Raw genomic sequence first — 23,449 nt, 5'->3', positions numbered from 1 at the left:
ACGATGGTGTTTCTCCCGTGGAGTTCACTGAGCAATATTTTATTTACATTTCTGGTATTTTTTATTCTAGGATCTTTGTAATTATTTGTTTTGAAAATTTTTGACTCTAAGGAAAACATAAAAAAAAATACAATGTACGTTCATATACCCCTTACCTAGGTTCGTTATAACATTTTGCCATATTTGCTTGTGCTTTCTTTCTAAGTTATATTTTTATGAAGAATATAAAATTAGGCTGGGGGAGCCATTCACACACACACACACATACACACACTTTTTTTTTTCTTTAACTGTTTGAAAGTAAGAGTCTGACCTGTCATCTTATCAAACATATTCCAAGATTAAGATGGGCTTCGGCAGACCAGGCACATCATTATCACCATTGTCACACTTAAGAAAACCACTCAACATTATCTAATATACAATCCATATTTAAATTTTCTCAGGTGTCCACAAAATGTTTTTTTTTTTTTTATTTTCATGATACCAAAAGTTTTCTGAGTCTAGATCAGGTGGCCTGTAGAACATTGCATATTCCACATAGGAATTTGTCTGATTGTTGTCCACTGATTCGCTTCCAGCTAAAGGATGCTGGGGAAAATACTTCTTAAACGATGTTGTATCCTCTTGATGCTGATGCAGTAAGTGCCTAACTAGATAAAATGCTAGCTTGTCTCATATTGGTGATGCTGAGGTTTGTCATTTGGTTAGGGTGGCGAGTGCTACATCTCTTCATTTTAAAGATGTGTTTTTCTTGTGTAAGTTACAAGCCATCTATTTGGGATTATTTTGAGATTGTGTTAGTAACCTACTACACCTAGTGGCTTTTCACCCGGTGTGGTATGTACATGTGTGTGTTGATTTGGATTTATAGATTCTTTATTCAAGAATAATTTTTATTATTCATTTTTATTCTGAAAATATCCCATAGCCAAGTGGAAGCCCTTTCAAATAGGCTCTCATGTTGTTCCAACCAGACTTCATTAGTTGAGTAATTCCTTGCTTTTTGGCAGGACCATATGTCCTAGGCTCATCTTGTGCTTTTCCTGACCAAGAACAACCATTTTTCCAAGAGGCCTTGATTTATTTTAGTAGGGAATGATACACAAAAAACAAGATCTGGGCTCTAAATAGACTTACTGTTACTACGTATGCTTATTGTTACTAGATGTCTTTAAAAATTAAAGAGATTAGTTGAATTTCTAATATAAATTACAAATATTCTCCCACTTAGGTGTATTTTGAATTTGTCAAGTTTTATGCCATAATATTTTACTTCTACATGGCAGAATTTAGCAATTTCTTTTCTAGGTTTTTGAATCAAGTTAGAAATCAAGTTAGGAAGGCTTTACTCATACTCATACTTGCACCCACTTTTAAAGGGATGTCTTTTGCTACTACTGGGTATGATTTCCTTTATTCCATTAAGATCTTTCATTCATTTGGAGTTTATTGGGATATGGTCTGAGTTATGGCAATAGTGTTATTTTTTTTAAAGATTTTATTTATTTATTTATTAGAGAGCGAGCGAGAGAGAAACAGCATGAGAGAGGAGAGGGTCAGAGGGAGAAGCAGGCTCCCCACGGAGCAGGGAGCCCGATGCGGGACTTGATCCCAGGACCCTGGGATCATGACCTGAGCCGAAGGCAGTCGCTTAACCAACTGAGCCACCCAGGCGCCCAATAGTGTTATTTTTTTTAAATGGCTATCTATTTGTTCTAGTCTGCTTATCAAGAAGTGATTGAGAAATCCCTTCATTATATGGTAAATTACCAAATATATTTGGGTAAATTTGGGGGGACTTCTGTTCCAGTGGTTTGTCTGTCTGTTCATGTTCCAGTTCATTGCTGTTTTAAATGGGCTTTGTGGTATGTTTTAAATCTAATAGAGCTAGCCACTCCTCATTGCTTTTTTTTTAATTCCACAATTTATTTTCCTTGCTATGCTTGCATTATGTGCGCATGCATGCATGAGCTCGTGCGCGCGCGCCCCCCCCACACACACCCACACACACACACACGCACACACACACACTTTCCAAGAGATTTGTCTAGCTCCAGAAAATTAACTTGCTCATTTTCTTATAGAAGCAGCATTAAATGTACATATCAACTTGGGGAGGATTGACATCTTGACAACGTCGAGTGATTCTAAGAGCAAGGGTATCTTTCTTGTCCAAGTCTCATTTTGTGTCTTTCAGGAGTGTTTTAGAGTTTTCCTCCTGTGTTTCCACATTTAAAAAAAAAAAAATTGTTAGTATATTTCTTTTTTCTTACTACTTTTTTGGTCACGACTGTTGTTGTTATGTGGTTTTCCTCTTTTGCTGAGCTTTTAAACTGGTTATTAAATGTATAAATGAGGGCGATTGATTTTTGTAGTTTATGTTATATTCTGCTTCTTTAATATCTTATTTTTATTAGCATCATCATTGGTCCTCTTGGGTCTTTTAAAGTATATTATCTTATATAAGCACATATGAGTGTACTTCCTCTTTACCTATTCTCTCTCCAGTAGTTTTTTTTTTTTGTCTCTTTTCATGACTACTTCTCCAGTGCATGTTTAAACCTGGTGAGGAGTGCCCAGATAGAGTGTTCATTGTGATGTTGTCTGAGCACTGTGAAAATGAAAATGCCTCTAGGGTTTCTATATGATAACATAGCAGACAGTTGTTGTTGTTGTTGTTTTTTCCAATCAAGAATAAGTGTTTAATTCTGTCAAAGCTTTTAAAGTCTTTATCATATGGTTTTCTCCTCGGATATATTAAGATGTTGAATTGAAATTATTTAAATATTGAACCATCCTAACATTTTGGGAATTTATCCAACTAGGTTAGGGCGAATAATTATTTATGTGGCATTAGGTAATATTTGCTAATATGGAGGAATTTTACATTGATATTCATAAGTGACATGTAGAGTGAAAGTATAAGGTGAAAACTTCATTGAATTTGTCTTTTTCTTTGCTCTTGGAGGATTAATGACTGTTAAGATTAACTCATTTTTGAGCATTTGATAGATGCCCTCTGTAAAACCTTGAGTCTTTATTTTTTGTTATGGGGTATTCTTTGATAAATTCTATTAAATCAAAATTATTCTGCTTCAAACTTTGATTCATGTTAACCTGATTTTTAATGATGAGCCTCAATATTTTGCTTATTAACTCAATAAAGCATTGAGGTTGAGCGCATGCAGTCTGATAGTAGATTTGGCCTAGGTTAAAATTCCAATTTCAACCATTACCATGTGACTTTGAGAGATAAATTTACTCCTGAAGCCTCACTTTCTTGGTCTGTGTATTATCCACCTCATGAAGTTGTGAGGAACAGACTTGCCAATATGTATACGCCTAGCCCATAGTAAGTGCTCAGTGAGTATTTGCTATTGTTCTTCCCATACTTTCATTTATTCATACATTCATCAAACATACCAAAGCAACACTGGAAAACTAAAAATGCCAGGTTTTGCAATTAATGCTTTGGTACAAATATGGATGACATAGGTCTTATCCTAAAGATAAGATCGCATCATAAAGAGGAAGCCAGATAGATACAGTGATCAGGAAAGGTACCATAGAGTACTCAGAAAGAAAAATAAGACTTACTGAGCAAATAATAGATTCAGAGGCACAGAAGTATAAAATCACATTTTGGGAAATCACAATAACTCTGCAACCTGAGTTTAAGAACCCAATGAAGTAGAGATAGAAATGCTGAAGAGTGGGAAAGTGCTAGGTTTTGAAGGGCCTTTATGTCATGGTAATGAGTTTGAACTGTGCTCTGTGATGGACAGTGATTGAGGGTTTTAAATAGTATAGGATTAGGTCTGGCTTGTGTTTATTAGAGACCGTTCTGGTAACCATATGGAGAAAGGATGGGAGGAAGGAAGATTGGCAACATGACCAGTAGAAAGAGCAGTTGTCTCTAAGAATTACCTAGGGATCTTGTGTAAAAATAGAAATTGTTAAGACCTATTCTCAAAGATTTCTGAGTTGGTGGGATCAGGGCAGGGCCTCGAATAAATAAGAAAGGAGTGTGCAAACAAGAAAAGTAAAGCCAGGTAAGGCATAGAACAAATGGGAATTGTTGATTTGGAAGTCAAGGGAGCAAGGGATGTCAAGAGAGAAAGCATTGCTGGAGGGGATCGGGTGCCTCAGGGACGTTAGTGAGAGCCCCAGAGGCTCCAGGATGAGGACCAGGTAGCTGCTACTGACTTACAGAGAGCAGTGTCAGTGGGATGCTGAGAACAGCAAGCCCGCATCTCCTAGTTAATCAGGGAAAGAAGAAGGGTAAGCAAGGGAAGGAAACACATTGGGATAACTGGTTGTTTCACATTGCCGCAGAACAGGGCAAGGATACATGGTCAAACCTTGGGAAAGATGTATCGTGTGTCCAAAAATAGGAGATGTATGAGCCTATTTGATAAGCTGAGAAGCAGCTGGGAGAATAAGATAGAAAGAGACAGAGAAGTGGCATTAGAAGAAGCAAAGGGCAGAGCAGGACCTCTTTTATTCTGCAACTAGAATGAAGAAAGGAAGCAGGTGTGTGAGCACAGATGCATTTGAAGATGAGGGGTTTTGGAGATAGAGCGAGTTCGTGTCTGACCTTCTTCACTGTTTCTGTGCAGTAAAATGGAGAGGCTCATCGACCAGGACACTAAGTGCTGAACGACCTGCCTCTGTCACTGCACCCTGTTTATTTGCAGGTCGACGGGGAATCTCAATTTTATAAAACAGAATTTGTTTGAAGTAATGTAGCTTTTAATATATGCTGACGCCAAAAGAGGCCTTTCTCCAGATTTCCTGTTTTTCTCTTTTCCTTCCTGGAGTGCCAACTCTGCTGGTGTGCTAAGTATGTGCTCCCCCCTGCCGGTCACGCCATCCCACAGTAAAGGGTTTGGGAAAAGCCGTGAAGAGCTGGAGTGGCTGCATTCAGGATTGGAAAAGGCAGGGGGAAGAAACACATGAAGGCAGGGCAGAAGGCCTCAATAAAGCTTGCACCGTAAACCTTGTTCTGAATGCAGTCCTCTTGGTTCTGTGACTTTTCTCTATTTACTGCCGACAGCACTTACAAGTACGTAATTACGGGACAGGGTGAGGTGGGGGTGGCAGAACCATTGGCTCAGGCTGCTTATTGAGGAATATTTCATTCAGGTCCGATCTGAATTCCTACAAGCCACCAAGACCTTAGTGAGACACTCAGAGGGGATGAAAATATTCTTGTGCTAAATAATAGATTTAATTAAGTTTTTGTGCTTATTATCAGCCCTGTTTTAAAGATTTTGCCTGTCCTAGCCTATTCAGTATTCATAGCAACCCAATGAGACAGGTACTGTTATTAGCCTCATTTTAATAAAAGGAAACAGAAAAATGAAAATCTTGAATAATTTGCCCAAGGCCAGAACCTGTTCAATGGTAGAGCTAGGATTTAAATCCAGAGATTCTCTTTTTCCTTGTTAAAGTGAGAAAGAAATGAGAAAGTGTGAACTCATGTGGGGTGGTTTAGGATAAAAGCTATTTTCAGGCTACCTGGGTGGCTCAGTCCATTGAGCATTGGACTCTTGATTTCAGCTCAGGTCATGATCTCAGGGTTCTGAGATCAAACCCCACGTTGGGCTCCATCCTAGGTGTGGAGCCTGCTTAAGATCCTCTCTCCTTCTCCCTCTGCCCACCCCCTCCCACCCCCCATGCTTGCTCGCTCACTCGCTCTCTCTCTCTCAAAAAAAAGCTATTATCAATAGAGAGATATGTGGGAAGGAGAAGGAGGATGAGATGGGTGGAGGGATCTTCTACAGTAGCAAGAACCTCAGCTTTGACATTATCCTCAAAGTGAACAAAACGAGGAATCTAACTCACAGGCAGTGAGGTAAGATTCACAAGTCCAGCAATGTTCATTTCTCCCTGTAAAAAAATCGATGAAGCTATAATGAGTGTCTAATAGCTTTAAATTAATGCCCTGTGACAGTTTGCTGGAGTTCACTCATCCTGTATGTGTTTCAGTTCCTTGCTGTGGAACGGTGGTTGCCTGTTTGGGTGAGGTGCCCGCCTCACATGCAGGGAGAAAGCCCAGCAGCTCCTGGAGGTCGTCACGTATAACTCGTTTCCTGCAGAAAATTCTATTGGTTTGCCCACTCAGGTATTCGTGACCCTTTTGCTTATGTTTAGCAAGTTGGGAAGAGGAGAGGGTCAGCTTAAGAGAAAAGATCTGAATAAAAATATGAAATCACATAGATTTCTTATGCTAGAAAAAGGAGGGTCCCAGGAGGGCAACCGTGGGAATGGTTCTCCCCTCTCTACTTTTTGCCTTTGGAAAATCCCCATCACCCTTGTGATGACACTCGGACATGTCCTTCCACACAGTCTGTGAGATTCCCGCTTAATAGCATGACTGCCTCGCTATTCTCCCCCTACTCACCTGCTGGAAGCTTATATTGGAGTTCATGTTAGTTCCAAATTAAAATCCTACCTCCTTTGCTGAAAATCTGCAGTGAGAAGAGATTTTTTGCTCCTCTCTACCTCACTAGTATTTAATTCACCCCATTTGTACAGCATTTAACAAATTCTTTTTATGGGAATCTGTAGAGACTTCACGACTGTCTTTGGAGTAGAGAGTGGTGGTTATGGTTCTTGCTCACCTGGTATGTTGGGGCTGCCAATCATGTGTCCTGACCCTGCCCATTCCTCCCAACTAACATGCCCACCAACAACAACTTTGAAAGGAGGATAAGCAAGCCCATAACTCAGGTTAACAGGAAACTTCTCTGGGATCAATTTATTAACTTTTAAGGGAAATTAAATACCTGAAAAAAAAGTTGGTAGCCATTCTGCCAGTCATTGAGCAAGACCAGTCTGAGAATGGCAGTGAAGAAAAGCAGAAACCAGGAGAGAGAAAGGAGAGACTGAGCCCTGACAACCCTGAGCTCCTGGAATAAGGCTTGTCTGTAGTCCGGTCTTCCTGAACTTCCAAGTTCTGAGTTTCAGTTTTTCTTTTTTTTTTGCTTAAGAAGACCCTTTGAGTTGAATATTTTTGTTTTTATCAAGAGTCATGGGGGGCACCTGGGTGGCTCAGTTGGTTAAGCGACTGCCTTCGGCTCAGGTCATGATCCTGGAGTCCCGGGATTGAGTCCCGCATCGGGCTCCCTGCTCGGTGGGGAGTCTGCTTCTCCCTCTGACCCTCCCCCCTCTCATGTGCTCTCTCTCATTCTCTCTCTCTAAAATAAATAAATAAAATTAAAAAAAAAAAGAGTCATGGTTAAGAAACTCCAACAGATTTGTTAAGTGTGTTAAGATCAAGATTGAGGTCTGTCCTGTGTCTCTATTCTTCCAGAGTTTGAGATAGCACTGAAAAGGATGAATGAATGAATGAACGAAGGAACAATTGAACTAATGGTTCCTCCTACTCCTGCCTTTGATTCTCCCAGTTGCATGCACTGGGAAAACCACTGCTCTTGGGTTCTGTTCCAGATAATTAAGTGTATATTTATGATTCCTCAGCTGAGTATTTGTCTTATCAAGAATCTAGCCATTGTGGTGGACTCCTCTTCCTTCTGACATGTTTTCCCCAGTGATCGTTTATCTGTGAAATATGAAAGAGCTAACAGTTCAGCTAGATTTGTTCAAGGCCCAGGTGTAGAAAAGAAATGGCCGGCACTGCAAACAGATAGATATGAGTCACACACTCAGATGTGTGATAGAACACACCATAGCCATCCTTCAAGGCCTCCATATATCATACTTTTTTATATCAGTTTTTCCTGGTTTCTTTGATTCTCTCACTCTTGATAGTGTTTTTTCCACCTCTGGATTCTTTATGACAGCTTTCTGAGGTCCATTTCACATACTGTAAAATTCACATGTTTAAAGTACATGGTTCATTGGTTTTTAATGTATTCCAGGTTATAGAACCATCACCACCCTCTAATTTTAGAAAATCTTCATGACCCCAAAAAGTAGCCCTGTGCATATTAATTGTTATTCCCCATCCTTCAACATCCCTATTCCCGGGCAACTACTAATCTGCTTTCTGTCTCTGGTTTCCTGTTGTAGACAAGTCACATACATAGAAACATAAAATAAGTGGTCTTTTGTGAGTTTCTTCTTTAATTTATCATAATGTTTTCAAGTTTAGTATGTGTCAGCACCTCATTAATTTTTATTGCTCAACAACATACTATAATATAAATATACCACTTATTTATCAGTTGATAAAAATTTAGGTTGTTCATATATTTTGCTATTATGAATGTTTCATGAACACTCATGTACAAGTTTTTGTGTAGATACATGTTTTCTTTTCTCTAAGTTATATACCAAGGGATGGAATTAGTGGATCATATGGTAACTGTTTTTCACTTCGTGAGTAATGGCCAAACTCTTTTTCAAAGTGGCTGCACCATTTTACATTATCACTAGCAATATGTGAGGATGCCACTTTTCTACCTCTTTGCCAATAATTGTCATTATATATCTTTTTTATTTTAGCTATTCTGGTGGATGTGCAGTAGTATCTCATTTTGGTTTTGATTTCCATTTTCCCTAATGACTAATGATGATGAACATCTTTTCATTTGTTTATTGGACATATGTATATTGTCTTTGGAGATATGTCTATTCAAATCCTTTGGCACTTTACCCATTGGGATATTTATCTTTTTATTGTTGAATTGAAAAAGTTCTTTATATATGCTGGACACAGGTCCTTTGGCAGATAAAAGATTTTGAAATATTCTCTCCCTTTATGAAGGTTGGTTTTTCACTTTGTTGATGATGTCTTTTGATGCACAAGTTTTTAATTTTAATGAAATTAAATTTATGTATTTTTTCTTTTGTTGCTTTTGTTTTTGGTGTTATTTCCAAGAACCCATTGCCCAATTGAAGGTCAAGGTCATGAGTTTATCCTTTCTTTTCTTTTTTTTTATTCTTATGTTAATCCCCTACATTACATCATTAGTTTTAGATGTAGTGTTCCATGATTCATTGTTTGTGCATAACACCCAGTGCTCCATGCAGAATGTGCCCTCCTCAATACCCACCACCAGGCTAACCCATCCTCCCACCCCCCTCCCCTCTAGAACCCTCGGTTTGTTTTTCAGAGTCCATCGTCTCTCATGGTTCGTCTACCCCTCTGATTTCCCCCCCTTCATTCTTCCCCTCCCGCTACCTTCTTCTTCTTTTTTTTTTTCTTAACATATATTGCATTATTTGTTTCAGAGGTACAGATCTGAGATTCAACAGTCTTGCACAATTCACAGCGCTTACCAGAGCACATACCCTCCCCAGTGTCTATCACCCAGTCACCCCGTCCCTCCCACCCCACCCCCCACTCCAGCAACCCTCAGTTTGTTTCCTGCGATTAAGAATTCCTCATATCAGTGAGGTCATATGATACATGTCTTTCTCTGTTTGACTTAATTCGCTCAACATAATACCCTCCAGTTCCATCCACATCGTTGCAAATGGCAAGATCTCATTCCTTTTGATGGCTGCATAATATTCCATTGTATATATATACCACATCTTCTTTATATCCCTTATTTTCTTCCAGGAGTTTCATAGTTTCAGATCTTACATTTAGGTCCATGATCCATTTTAGTTAATTTTTTTCATGTGGAGTGAAAAGGGGCCCAAATTAAATATTTTCCATGTGGATATCCAGTTGTCCCGCAAATGTTTACTGAAAAGATTATTCTTTCCCATTTAATTTCCTTGGGCCCATTGTCAAAAATCAATCACCCATGAATGAAAGTTTATATCTGGACTGTCCATCTGTTCTACTGATCTATGTGTCTATCCTTATGCCTGTATCATATTCTCTTAATTACTGTCAATTTATAGTTTTGAAATTAGGACATGAAAATCTTCCAACTTTGTTCTTCCTTTTTAAGATTATTTTGGCTTTTCTGGGTCACTTGCATTTACACATGAACTTTAGGGTCAGCTTGTCAATATCTGCAAAAAAAAAAAAAACCCACATCTGGGATTTTGATAGATTATGGAGATCAATTTGGGGAATATGGAGATCAATTTGGGGAACATTGTAACCTTAACAGTGTTAAATCTTCTGATCTATGAGCATAGGATGTTTCTCCACTTACGTAGATCTTTAATTTTTTCCAACAACATTTATAGTTGTCAGTGTATAATCTTACACTTTTTTTTTTGTTAAATTTAATTCTAGTTGCTTTTTTCTTTTTGTTGCTATTATAAATGGGATAGTTTTCTTAATTTCGTTTTCAGATTGTTCATTGTTAGTGTATAGAACTACCAGTGATTTTTCTATCTTGCTCTTGAATCCTACCATACTGCTGAAGTCTTGTATTAGTTCCAGTAGTTTCTTAGTGAATTCCTTAGAATTTTGAACGTGTCATCTGCAGTTTTACTTTTTCCAATTTGGATGTCTTTATCTTTTTTTATTGTCTAATTATGTTGGCTAGAAATCTGGTACAATGTTGAATAGAAATGGTGTTGTCATGGTATTGATCTTAGTGGCAACACTGCTCAGTCTTTTCTATATTATATATGATGTTTCCTATGTGTTTTCATACATGTCCTGTATCAGGTTGAGGCAGCTCCTTCTGTTCCTAGTTTGTTGAATATCTTTATCATAGAAGTGTATGGGATTTTCTCAGATGCTTTCTCTGTATCTGTTGATTGATTTTCATATGCTAAACTAATGTTGCAATCCTCTGATAAATCTCACTTGGTCATGATGTATAATCCTTCTGTATGTTGTGGGATTTGATCCACTAGGATTTTTGCATATATATTTATAAGGATATTGATCTGTCATTTTCTTGTGATATCTTTCTCTGATTCTGGCATCAGTGTAATACTGGCCGCAGAATGAGCTGGGAAGTGTTCTCTCTTCTCTTTTTGGAAGCGTTGGTGAAGAAACATTATTCTTTATTAAACGTTTAGTAGAGATTACTAGTGAAGTCATCTGTCCTGTGCATTCCTTTGTTGGAAGTTTTTAAATGACCTAATCAGTCTCTTTGGTTGTGATACATCTATTCAGATTTTTTTTAAAATGTCTTTTTGAGTCACTTTCTGTAGCTTGTGACTTTCTACAAATGTGTCCACTTTTTCTCATTTACCACATTTGTTGTCATATAGTTATTCATCATATTCTTTTAGAGTCCTTGTTGTCTCTGTAAGGTCAGTAGTCCCCTCTTGTTTCCTGATTTTAATAACTTGAATCTTTTCTTGAGGTTTTTTTGTTTTGTTGTTTTGTTGTTGTTGTTGCTGTTGTTTTTGGTTAATCTAGTTAAAAGTGTGTCTACTCTGGGTTTTTTCTGTAATCTCTATTTTTTTAAATTATTTTATTTTCACTAATCATTATTATTTCCTTCTTCCTTGTCTTTTCAGCTTAATTTTATTTTTCTAATCATCTAGGGTAAAAGGTTTGGTTATTGACTTGAAATTTTTTTAATGTAGGTATTGACAATTATAAAATTTTCTCCAAGAACTGCTAAGCTGCTTTCCATAAGTTTTGGTATGTTTAGTTTTTGTTTTAATTTGTCTCAAAGTATTTTCTGATGTCCCTTGTGATTTCTTCCTTGACCCTTTGGTTATTTAGGAGTTTACTGTTTATTTTCCACATATTTGTGAATTTCCCAAGTTTTTTTCTGTTGTTGACTTCTAATTTAATTTTATTGTGGTCAGAGAGAGTATTATTTCAGTCCTTTAAGTTTTATTATGTCTTGTTTTATTTCCTAGTATATGTTCTGTCTTGGAGAATGTCTCATGTACAATTGAGAAAAACATATACTTTGCTGCTGTTGAGAGGGGTGTTCAATGTATGTCTGTTAGATCTGGTTGGTTTATAGTGTAATTTAAATATTCTATTTTCTTGTCCATAATCAGCTTCATTGCCCAGTTCATTATTGGATATAGAATTTTGAAATCTCTGATTATTATGATTAAATTATCTGTTTTCCCCTTCAGTTCTGTTAGGTTTTGTCTCATGTATTTTGGTGCACTGCTATTAGGTACATGTGTGTTTGTAATCATTATATCTTCCTGATGAATTGACCCTCTTATCATTATAAAATGCCATTTGTCTTTAAGCAACAGTTTTGATCTTAAAATGCATTTTTTTGGTCTGATAATACTATTACTACCCCAACTATCTTTGTTACTTCTTGCATGGTACATCTTATCCTATTCTTCTATTTTTAACTGATTTCTGTCTTTGAATCTAAAGTGTGTCTTTGGTAGACAATATAGAGCTAGAACATATTTTAAAATACATTTTTCTAGTCTCTGTCTTTTCTTTAGAAAATTTAATCCATTTACACTTAATGTGATTACTAATAAGGTAGGAAAACATCTGCTGTTTTGGTATTTGTTTTTTTTTTTTAAAGATTTTATTTATTTATTCATGAGAGATGGAGAGAGAGAGAGAGAGAGAGGCAGAGGGAAAAGCTGGCTTCCCATTGAGCAGGGAGCCCGATGTGGGGCTTGATCCCAGAACCCTGGGATCATGACCTGAGCCAAAGGCAGACACTCAATGACTGAGCTACCCAGGTGCCCTGCTGCTTGTTTTTTGTAGGTCTTTTTTGTTCCCTTATCCCTGAAATTGTGTCTTCCCAACATTAAATAAATATTAACGAGTGTATTTTTTGAATTTTTTGAATTTATTTTTGGAACTTTTAATATATTTTTGAGTTATTTTCTTTATGGATATCCTGCAAGTTACCATTAGCATCTTAATTAAAACCTAAATTAAGGGGTGCCTGGGTGGTTCAGTCAGTTAAACATCTGCCTTTGGCTCAGGTCATGATCCCAGCGTCCTGGGATAAGCCTTGTGTCAGGCTCCCTGCTTAGCAGGGAGCCTGCTTCTCCATCTGCCTCTCCCTCTGCCTCTCCCTCTGCCTCTCCCACCACTCATATTCTCTCTTTCAAGTAAATAAATAAAATCCTAAATAAAATAAAATAAAATAAAATAAAATAAAATAAAATAAAATAAAATAAAATAAAATAAAATAAAATAAAATAAAATAAAATAACCTAGGGACACCTGTGTGGCTCAGTCAGTTAAGTGTCTGCCTTCAGCTCAGGTCATGATATCAGGGTCCTGGGATTGAGCCCCACACTGGGATCCCTGCTCAGTGGGGAGGCTGCTTCTCCCTCTCCCTCTGTCCCTCCCCTTGCTTGTGCACTCTCTCTCTCTCAAATAAATAAATAAAATCTTTAAAAAACCTAAATTTAATCTAAAATTAAAATATGCTTTTAAATATTGCTGATCTAATTTCAAAGCAAAAAACTTTGCTTTACTATAACTCCATTCCCTCACTCCTCCTTTGTACTATTATCATTTCATACAAACTATATATGTTATAAACACTTCAATACAAATTTGTAAATTTTTAAATGAAAAAAATTTTTTTAAATAAAACAGCTACAAACAAAAGTACATTTCTGTTGTATTTCATAATACCTATGTAGCTAATTCAATTAGTGCTCTTATGTCTTCATATGAATTCAAGTTACTATCTAGTGTCATTGTACTTCATTGAAGGTCTCCTTTGAGATTTCCTGCAAGGGAGGTCTGTTAGCAATAAATTCTCTATTTTTATTTATCTGGTAATGTCCTAATTTTTCTAAGCTTTTGAAGGATGGTTTATCTGTATACAGAATTGTTGGATGACAGTATTTCTTTCAACATTTTGAAATGTCATTGCACTCTTTTCAGGCTTCCGTGGTTTCTGATGAGAAAATAACTGTTAATTTTATTGAGGATTTTTTTTTCTATGTTGTTATTTTCAAGATTTTCTCTTGGAATTTTTAATTTGGCAATTGGACTATAATACATCATATTCTTTTTTTTAAAGACTTTATTCATTTATTTGAGAGCGAAAGAGAGAGAATACAAGAAGGGGGAGGGTCAGAGGGAGAAGCAGACTCCCTGCTAAGTGGGGAGCCTGAAGCAGGACTCCATCCTGGGACTCTGGGATCATGACCTGAGCCAAAGGCAGTCACTTATCCAACTGATCCACCCAGGCGCCTGATACATCATATTCTTTGATTTCTTTGAATTTATTCTATTTGGATATCATTGATGTTTTTTATTGTGTTGATACATTTTTTAGGAAAATTGGAAAGTTTTAGGCCATTATTTCCTTCAAATATATGTGGGTTTTCAGTTTTTGTGTTTTTTAGTTTTGTTTTTGTTTTTTGCCATTTTCTCTCTCTCCTCTTTTTGGAGTCTCATAATTTCTTCTTGGTTCTTTTTAATAATTTCTGTGTCTTATGATACTTTATGTGGAAAACCAAAAGACTCCACCACCAAATTACTAGAACTCATACAGCAACTCAGTAATGTGGCAGGATACAAAATCAATGCACAGAAATCAGTTGCTTTCCTATACACTAACAACGCAACTGTAGAAAGAGAAATTAGAGAAACGATTCCATTTACAATGGCACCAAAAACCATAAGATACCTCAGAATAAACCTAACCAAAGAGGTAAAGGATCTATACTCTAGGAACTACAGAACACTCATGAAAGAAATTGAAGAAGACACAAAAAGATGGAAATATTCCATGCTCATGGATCAGAAGAATAAACATTGTTAAAATATCTATGCTTACCCAGAGCATTCTATACCTTCAATGCCATCCCAATCAAAATTCCAACGACATTTTTCAAAGTGCTGCAACAAACAATCCTAAAATTTGTATGGAATCAGAAAAGACCCTGAATCGCCAAGGAAATGTTGAAAAAGAAAAACAAAGCTGGGGGCATCACGTTGCCCGATTTCAAGCTATATTACAAAGCAGTGATCACCAAGACAGCATGGTACTGGCACAAAAACAGACACATAGATCAATGGAACAGAATAGAGAACCCAGATATAGACCCTCAACTCTTTGGACAAATAATCTTCAACAAAGCAGGAAAAAACATGCAATGGAAAAAAGACAGTCTCTTCAATAAATGGTGCTGGGCAAATTGGACAGCCACATGCAGAAGAATGAAACTCGACCATTCTCTAACACCATTCACAAAGATAAACTCAAAGTGGATGAAAGACCTCAACATGAGACAGGAATCCGTCAAAATCCTAGAGGAGAACATAGGCAGTGGGGCGCTTGGGTGGCTCAGTTGGTTAAGCAACTGCCTTTGGCTCAGGCCATGATCCTGGAGTCCCTGGATCGAGTCCCACATCGGGCTCCCTGCTCGGCAGGGAGTCTGCTTCTCCCTCTGGCCCTCCCCCCTCTCATGTGCTCTCTCTCATTCTCTCTCTCTCAAATAAATAAATAAAATCTTAAAAAAAAAAACAAACAAAACATAGGCGGTAACCTCTTTGACATCGCCCACAGCAACTTCTTTCAAGATACATCTCCAAAAGCTAGTGAAACAAAAGTAAAAATGAGGGCGCCTGGGTGGCTCAGTTGGTTAAGTGACTGCCTTTGGCTCAGGTCATGATCCTGGAGTCCCTGGATGGAGTCCCGCATCGGGCTCCTTGCTCAGCAGGGAGTCTGCTTCTCCCTCTGACCCTCCCCCCTCTCATGTGCTCTCTCTCATTCTCTCTCTCTCAAATAAATAAATAAAATCTTTAAAAAAACAAAAAGTAAAAATGAACTTTTGGGACTTCATCAAGATAAAAAGCTTCTGCACAGCAAAGGAAACAGTCAACAAAACAAAGAGGCAACCCACAGAATGGGAGAAGATATTTGCAAATGACACTACAGATAAAGGGCTTGTATCCAAGATCTATAAAAAACTTCTCAAACTCAACCCCCAAAAAACAAATAATCAAGTCAAAAAGTGGGTACAAGATATGAACAGACACTTCTCTGAAGAAGACATACAAATGGCTAACAGACACATGAAAAAATGTTCATCATCATTAGCCATCAGGGAAATTCAAATCAAAACCACATTGAGATACCACCTTACACCAGTTAGAATGGCAAAAATGGACAGGGAAAGAGACAACAAATGTTGGAGAGGTTGTGGAGAAAGGGGAACCCTCTTACACTGTTGGTGGGAATGCAAGTTGGTACAGCCACTTTGGAGAACAGTGTGGATGTTCCTCAAGAAATTAAAAATAAAGCTACCCTATGACTCAGCAATTGAACTTTTGGGTATTTACCCCAAAGACACAGATGTAATGAAAAGAAGGGCCATATGCACCCCAATGTTCATAGCAGCAATGTCCGCAATAGCCAAACTGTGGAAAGAGCTGAGATGCCCTTCAGCAGATGAATGGATAAAGAAGATGTGGTCCATATAGACAATGGAATATTACTCAGCCATCAGAAAGGATGAATACCCCACTTTTACATCAACATGGATGGAACTGGAGGAGATTATGCTAAGTGAAATAAGTCAAGCAGAGAAAATCAATTATCATATGGTTTCACTTATTTGTGGAATATAAGGAATAACATGGAGGACATTAGGAGAAGGAAGGGAAAAATGGGGGGGGGAATTGGAGGGAGAGATGAACCATGAGAGACTATGAACTCTGAGAAACAAACAGGGTTTTAGAGGGGAGGGGGGAGGGAGGACTGGTTAGCCCGGTGATGGGTATTAAGGAGGGCACATACTGCATGAAACACTGGGTGTTATGCAAAAACAATGGATCGTGGATCACCACATCAAAAACCAATGATGTATTGTATGGTGACAAACATAACACAATAAAATTAAAAAATAATAATAATTTCTGTCTTTATTCATATTCTCTCTTTAGTGAGACTATCATGACCGTATTTTCCTTTAATTTTTTAGACATGTTTTCCTTTAGCTCTTTGAACGTATTTATAGTAGCTGATTTTTAAGTCTTCATATATTAAATCAATACTTGGGGCTTCCTCAGAAACAGTTTTTGTTGTCTACTCTTTCCTCTGTGTATGTGGCATACTTTACATTTGTTTGCACATTTCATTATATTTTGTGGAAAACTGGACACTAACATATTCCTTCCCATCAAGATTTATTGTTGTTGTTTTATGTTGTTTTAGTTTTTTTCTGTTGCTGCTTATTTGTTTAGTTACTTTCCTGGGCTAATTCTATAGATTCTGTCTTCCATCCTATATGTGGCTAGTGATTTCTCTGCTATATTTTTAGGAAATGTTTTTGTCTTTATTTTTAAGCCTGGCTTCCTGAGGGTGACTTGTTGATCAATATAATTTAGTGGTCAGTCAATGGTTGGTCACAAGATTTCCTTAAATACTTTCTGTATGTCCTTCACTTTTTGCCAATGATAGTTTACACAGCACCTTCAGCTTTCACTTCCTGCTTGGTCATGGCCTCAAGGTCAAGAAAAGATGAGTGACTAAGTATTTTTCCTTTCTTAGATCTTTCCTGGGTATGCATAGAGCCTTGTAGATGCTCAGCCTTTTAGATCCCTAGGGATATGTGTGAGCTTTTAAAGGTTACCTACTTCTTCCCTGCTCCCCTGCTGAGCTGAGGCTCTGTGTCACATCAAATAGCCATCACATGCTGAGAATACCCATTTTCCAGGGATCTACAGGTTTGGACAAAAGTTCAGTTTTGCTTGAGGGTACTTTTCACAGCTCAGAAAACAATCGGATCTTACTGTTTTCTGCAATTCTGCTGGCTTTGGGCTACCAAGTTCCTGAGCTGGGAAGGAAAGGGAGATGGGGTTAGCTACCAGGTAAAATGTTACAGAAATGTATTGTCTTATTAAGGTTCATTAGTTCTTTTGGGTAGATGAATCTCAGTTTGATTTGTACTTTAGTTAATTGCTTACATTCTGAAATGTTTTATTTCCATTGTTTTGCCCATATTTTTATTGTCACAGGAGGGGAGTTTCCTGAGGTCACTGCCATTTTGGAAGTTGATTTCCACTTCTTGTGTCTTAATCATTTATTTCTCCTATGCATTATTGCTAAACTCTTCTTTTATCTATTTAGTATTTTTCAAGGTAATTCTCATATCAGGGAATTATAATCCTTTGTATTTTCCTTATGTTGTAGTGCTTCTAGTAGATGTCTAACAAATAATTGAAAGTACTATACTATATATTGCCAAATGTCCCATGGAGAGCAGAGTCACTCCTTATGGGGAACCATTGATAAACATTATTTCATTAAATCCTTCTCACAGTACTGTAGGGTAAGTATTGTTATTTCCATTTTATGGTGACCTAGAGAGCTACATAATATCTCATAAGGTCACACGGCTAGTTAAGTGGCAAAATTTCTCTGATTCCAAGGCCAATCTTAGGGATAGTTTATACATTAAGAGGAAGCACTTTGTCATTTTTATTTTTCTAAGTAATGACTACCTAAGATTTTATCAGTTTCTAGGACATTACATTTTATTCTATAATTTTGACAATAGGTCTTGGACATGATTACACATTTGACTGAGCTTTTATGGCCCTATTACTTGAGCATTCAGCAGTGATATTGGGTTAACTTGGTCTTTTTTTCCCCAAAGCAGTGACCTTGAACTTAGCATGACTGGGTTTGTGGAATGTAAAGTGCTCACACAGGTAATCAGTGACATTATTCTTCCAAACTTTCTCTTGTTTTAACAGTAAGCTCTCAGAGGAGGCTGGCTTTGAGTTGTGCACACTCACCCACATCCTGTTGTTTTGTCAAAAGAACACAGAGAGAGGTGTGGAGGTGCCCCAGGCAGGCTTCCTCATATCTTGTTACCAAGGCAACAGTGCCATGATTCCCTGTATTTTATGGCTAATATAGCAGCAGGTTGGTACCCAAGGAAACTTCACATGCTCACCTGTTTCTTACTATCTTGGGAGAACATAAGGAAAACTTCTTGAATTTGAGGTCATGGTTAGGATTATTTATGATTAAGATTATACTCAGACAACTGATGCATCTTTGATGCTTTTTTCATACAAAATTCTATTCACAAAAGTGTGTTCCTAACCAAACATCTGCTAACAAGCCTAAGGACATGTACTGAAACTCTGATTTTGTCCCTGAATAGACAGTCTTAAACTACTTTCCATAAGCCCCAGTTTTCCCTTCTCAGGGAAACAGAATTATTAATATTGGCAAGGAGCCAGAATATCCTGTCCCCTTCAAGGTCCTACTAGCTGGACTAAGAATCAAATTGACAGGAGACCAATTAACAGGAGAAAATCAGATTTAATTTTGTATGATGGGGAATCCACACAGACATGGAAATTTCAAAGACAGACGAAATGAGGTAAATACGTCATCTGGAACTAAGGAGAAGGAGCCAGGAAGTTTGGAACTTCAGAGGAAAGGGATGCATTTCATGGGGCAGGTGTTTGGTAATGAGACGTTTGCTGTACAGATGGGTCACTCAGATAAAATTTATCTTTAGTAATAACCTTATTCTGGGAAAGATTCCCAGTTTAGATTCTTCCATGTAGTTAAGGGAGGGGCAAAAATTTTTCTTGAGCCCACAGGGTGTTGATTGCCTTCAGCTCAATATAATCTTTGTGCCCAACTGGCCCATCTTGGGGCAGTCTGCTCTTGGTCCCTACAGTATCAGTTACCTCATTGAGTTACACCAAGGATAAAGAAAGCACACATGATTAGTTCTTAAAGTTATTCAAATGCCAATTTTAATTGTTTTAAAGCCCATGCTTCAATTTTGATATTGCTTTATCCCATGTGAAGAAAGTAATCAGTGACAAAGGAGAAGGGATATTGCCCTGTTTGAGGTTAGGGATCCTATTTCTAAGAAGCATAAAGTAGTTGCTCAGTTAATGATTATTCATGCATGGATGTGGGTCCTTAGAGTTCACATGTGTGTGGAGGAGCCAGGCTCAGCCGAACTCACTAGTGAATACCATATGAACACTGTATGTTCTTGTCTTCGGCGTACCTCAATAGTGCTTGCTTTCAATGTAAGTTTTGTAGCCACAAATATAAGCGCTTATGATAGATTTGTTTGTCAGGTTTTTTTTTTTTTTTTTTTTTAGGAATGTTGTGTGTATGTTTAAAGTCCCATCATTATGATGTACATTAATATTTTATTCAGTTAGATTAGGGATGAGCCATATTTTATGAATAATCTTTGATGAACCCACACACAGCTGTGTTTACTCTAAGCTCTACACATTGTGATTGAAGGAAAAATGAATAAAGGTTTTCATGTTATGAGGCAAAGAGCAACTTCAGCTTTTTTGTATCTCCTAAACCATTTCAGTCCATCAAGAACAGGTCAGGAATAACTTTATTTGGAATCCGTATGAGTCAATTATAAGGATGGATGAAATTATAAGGATGGGAAGGAAATGAAAGAATGTATCTGAGTAATGAAAGATTTCTAGTATATCCTTGGAAGTTATGCACATATCATTCTCAAGGAAGGTCTCGTTGCCTTTCTGATCTTAAGCCCCTATATTTAATGACATTGGAAAACAACATAAAATTCAAAAATCTAAAAGTTAACAGCTGCAAAAAATCTATACAAATAATTAGCCATATTCTTTATGACCCTCTTTGAATTCATCGAGAGTGAACTATTCTTTGCCTATAGACAAGGTAGACACCTGCTGTGTTCATTTGATAAACTCTGAGACAGCAGAGACCATTGAAAATGACCCAACTTGATGTCTAGGAGAGTATCAGGTACAGATGAAAAGCAGTCAATAATTTATTTTTATTATGAATGGTGTCAGCACTATTTCTATTTCTTAAAAAGGCAGAGTTTTCATTGCCTAGATGAAAAGTAGGCAATAAATGTTTGCTGAATAAAAAGGTAATGCACAAATTAAAAAGCATCAGCAGAATGAACATATTGAATCACTGCGTGAATAAGCAGTAATACAGATACCTTCGTTAGTGACTTGCTTTTGCCTATGCGTAACAGCAACAAAAGGTCATCTCAAATCCCTAGAGAAATAAAGATTCTCACAGACTATTTTCCCAGTATATGTAGTTCTGAGAAAGAGCTTTCACCTGAAGCCCTGCTTACAATGATTTGAATATTAATATTGTGATATAAGATATAAGATTAAATAAGAAATTTAATCAGCAAGTATAAATGTATGTGTGCAGATGAAAACATTGCCTTTCAACACGTTAACAACAGGGGTTATATTTGGCTTAACATTTTTCTCCTCCGTTATCCAACAGAGAATCATATTATTTCTTGTCAGGGAATTGACAGCTAGTCATCAATTTCAGTTAATCAGAATGCTTCAAATAATCTGGAATGCTTTTGCATTATTAAATATCCAGCAGCCCTTGAGACTTTCCCTTTTATGTCTTCAGAATGATTTAGCATTCTTATTTTTGAACAGATTCCAAAACGTGTTCATCCCTTGAAACTGAATGTCTGTTGGTAGAGAAAAGAACCAGTAAAACCCATTTCTTTCTGACCCCGTCAGCTGGCTAAACCTGAATCACGGTAGCATTTGAAATAAGTTCATGTACACCCATCCACAGGGGCAGGGGGGGAGTGGAGACAGTGGTCATAGGACTTCCTTTGAGTAAATACTGAAAACACTGTATGAATTCCACTTTCCCATGACATCATGTTTTTATCTACTCTGGTTAATCGATGTGTTTGGAGTAAGCAATGTTTTCTATATTTGGACAGAGAATAAAAACTGTTGCAGGTTTTGTCAGAAGCTCATGTTTGGTGCCTATCCATCATATCCCTGTGGTACGCAGGATGGACTCTACAAAGCTATTCTTCTGGTCATTATGAATTTGGCTTGAAATAAACTCATATTTCATGTAATGTAGATCTTATGGAAAGAACAATTTCTTTATCTGGGAGTGATAATTCTGATTCTGTTAACCTAGTTAAATTCTCTTTTGAAAGTAGCATGTTGAAGCGGGTATTAAATGAGAATAAAGGGATTTTTATGAAGGGAAGATGCAAAGTTATCCAAGCTGACTGAGTGTGAAATGGAGAATCGTTTGGAGTCTAAAGTGAAAATAATAATATGTGAGAAGTTTAAAAGAGGCTTGCTCTATTCAAGAAAGCCATAAAATCATAGATCGTGGTGCTCAGTAGTTTGCTAAAATGCATGGCTCTATGATGCCAGATACTTTGTTGGAAGCATTACTATATCCTCAGTGCTGGGGACAGTGCTGGACATGTAGTAAGTGCTCAATAAATTTGTACTGAATAAATGACTTAACTGAGACCATTAGGTAGCCTTGCCCTGAGGCTTCCTCTAAGACTGCTGGTTCATGGTAAGGATGCAGAAAGTAAGAGAGACAGGATCCAGAGTTAGGAATACTGGTCTGGAATGGAAATGCTGCTGACACAGTGAATTTGTCTCCTGCGTTTTATTCCTTCTGTTGCTATAATCAAATTTCTTCACTGCAAGTAACGGATAAATACTCCTTCCCAAGCAGTGTATGAACCAGAGATGCAGTGTTGGAATTAAGGAGGATAGGATGCTTTGGAAGAAGAAACACTTGAACTTGGGGGAAGAGGGCAAAATATAGGCAAAAAAAGACCTGAAGCTGACTAAAGAAGTAAATTACAAATTCTGTTTCTCAATTTACCCTCAGCCCTTTTCTGATGATTACCAGAAATGAATCTCTAGATGAAAGGTGTCTGACAGAATTTTCTTTGTTGATGAAAATGTTCTGTAATCTGCATTGTTCAACACAGTAACCACTAGCCACATTGACCTATTGATCACTCGAAATGTGGGTCGTGCTGGTGAGGAACTGATTTTCAAATTTATTTAATAATTAACTTGAGCTCAGATAGTCACATGTGGCTAATGGTTACTGGATTGGACAGTATGTCTGTCACCTCCATGTTTCCTGCTGTGGTGGTGGACAGGAGGCCATGACTTCAGAAGTACTCCTGCTAATTGGTGCCAAGGTCAAAGAGAGCTGGTGCTGGGAGGTACCACAGTTCACAGCTCCTAGCATGGATGCTTTTTCAAATAAGGAAGTTGTGTTTTCTTTACAAGAGGAAAGCAAAATCAATCTTTGCTTATCACACAGTAGCAGGTCATTACACAGGACCGAGAGAAGAATACAATAAATCAAGGGTTCCCAGGAGTGCATTTAGTAAAAGAGAACAAAGAAGGTTTGTGATGTTTCTGATGAACAGGGAATGTTTGGCTTTTCTGTGTCAAAAATAGCACTTGGATTTGCAGGCTTACCTCTGACCTTCAGATCCGATAAGCAGGATAAAAAGAGTTTATTGCCAAACCTCAGAGCTGTCAAGTCAGGGTCAGATGAAGCATGGCATTCCTCTCTGATAAAGAATAAAGTGTCTGCACAGAAAAGGGCCAACTCCCCTAGACCACACACAGAGAATTAGGTGGGAAGAATTTCAAGCAGCAGTCTGAGAGAGGATAGGATAGGAGAACTAGCAGGGGAGAAAAAAATGAGCAAGAGTTGGTTTGTGTTTGTGCATAAGAAATAAGAAATAAAATGGAAATCACTGTTTTTATTTAGAACATGTCCCCAGGAAATGTGGAGTCTCCTAGACTGTGCTGCTGAAAGGGGAAAGAAGTACCCCTCTGCAGGGAAATTTGCCAGTAATTATC

Source organism: Mirounga angustirostris, unplaced genomic scaffold (assembly GCF_029215605.1).
Source record: "Mirounga angustirostris isolate CCGP_5_RB_7025 unplaced genomic scaffold, mMirAng1.0.hap1 SCAF_13, whole genome shotgun sequence".
Lineage (NCBI taxonomy): Eukaryota > Metazoa > Chordata > Mammalia > Carnivora > Phocidae > Mirounga > Mirounga angustirostris.
Note: the sequence above shows the minus strand (reverse complement) of the source record.